Source organism: Bison bison, unplaced genomic scaffold, assembly GCF_000754665.1.
Source record: "Bison bison bison isolate TAMUID 2011002044 unplaced genomic scaffold, Bison_UMD1.0 scf7180017853671, whole genome shotgun sequence".
Classification (NCBI taxonomy): domain Eukaryota; kingdom Metazoa; phylum Chordata; class Mammalia; order Artiodactyla; family Bovidae; genus Bison; species Bison bison.
Window position 1 is genome coordinate 12,263 of NW_011484244.1, and position 1,717 is coordinate 13,979.

A 1,717-nucleotide genomic window follows, 5' to 3' on the forward strand; every position below is an offset into this window, starting at 1 on the left:
ATTCATGGGGTCGCAAAGAATCGGACACAACTGAGCTACTGAACTGAACTGACTGATACTGAGGAGAGAAAAGATTTGAAAAAATGGTATTGGATCCATGGGATCTGCATGGGAAAAAAGTGATCATTTACCCTTACTTCACAGCACATACTAAGGTCATCTCAAGATGATTTGGAGATCAAGATGTGAAAGGGAAGGGATTAAAACATTTAGAAAATAATACGGGAGAGGATCTCTGTGATATGTGGTTGCAAATTAAAAAAATAAGCTACAAAAATACTAAACATGAAAGAAAATATTGATTCCCTAAACCACATTAAAATTGAGACCATAGGCTTGCCTTTAAGAGCATAAACACATAAGACACACCAAGGAAAGATGTATTTACAGTGAATATAGCTGGTATACCTGAAATACATGAATAATTACCATATATTTTTTAAACAAGTCAGGCAATCTAGTGAAAAAATGTGGGCAAACACTTGAATAACTATTGGTTATATAAATGTCCTGAAAATATTGCAAAGTTGCTCAATCTCACTAGAAATTGGCAAAATGGCTGGTAAAGTTCCAATGCAGCATTAGATTTGCCTTTTTCAGTGAAACATCTCTCAATTTCTCATGGAAAAATCTGTATATACAGTAGAAATTCTTCACACATTTTGATTTTCAGTGATTTTTTTTTGTCCGTATTGGAAAAAGACACTAATTAAAATGATCACAATATCAAATAAGGTATCCTGTGGAAAATTCTCTATTATAATGAACTTTAGATAAACAGTTCCAGAAATTTTGTCATCATTACTCTGAAGTTTACTCTGTAAATAGCTAAAGAAGGAGGTAAGAAAAGGATTCAAACACAGAAAACAAATATTTTGATCCCAGAGGATTTTTAAAAGCATTTAGAGGCAGCAATAACATTTTAACTTACTTTCCTCTTAATAAAATTCCCAAGGTATGGCATACTTTAGGGAAACAAATTCTCTCAGAACAAAAAATGATGTAACTACTTCTGAAAACCTTAATTCATGTGGAGATTTTTTTTTTTTTTCAGAGTGGAATCTTCCTATTTCCTTGGGGGAAAATCTAAGAATACGACCAAGTGACTGCTAGACAGTCGGACTTCCTCTCTGTGCAAAGGCACAGGTCTGGGTGGGAAGATGAAAGGCATGCTGAAAAAAGAGCACAGTTTGTACTTCAATGTTAATTTTCTAAAGAAGAAAGGAACTCACTGCCATGTAAGTTTAACTCACTTTTTAAACCTATTTCTGATTCTCTATATCTTCAAAAGTTCAAGATGAGTTAAATGGATTTATGGGGAAATAAGATTGACTAACATTCAAAATATTTTATAGGTTTTCTAATGTCGAACAAACTCCTAGTTAAACCCTAATTTTCTCTCTAAAACGTTTAAGCCATATTACTCTTTAGAACTGTATTCGATTTGCTGGCGTTTCATTCTAGCTTTTGTATGCCAACGTTCCCAAACTGAAAACCTGCAATTTCTTTTCTTATGGATAATGTTATGCTTCTAAGTAATTTAAAGCTTTGTGCACAATAAATTTCTTGTTTTTTTCCCTCACTCTAGTGACTGAGCTAACCAATGGCTGGTGAAAACTATACAAGGATCACAGAGTTTATTTTCACAGGCTAAAAGTACCATCCGCATGTGCAAGGCTTCCTCTTCTTGCTCTTCCTTCTTTTTTACCTTGTCACC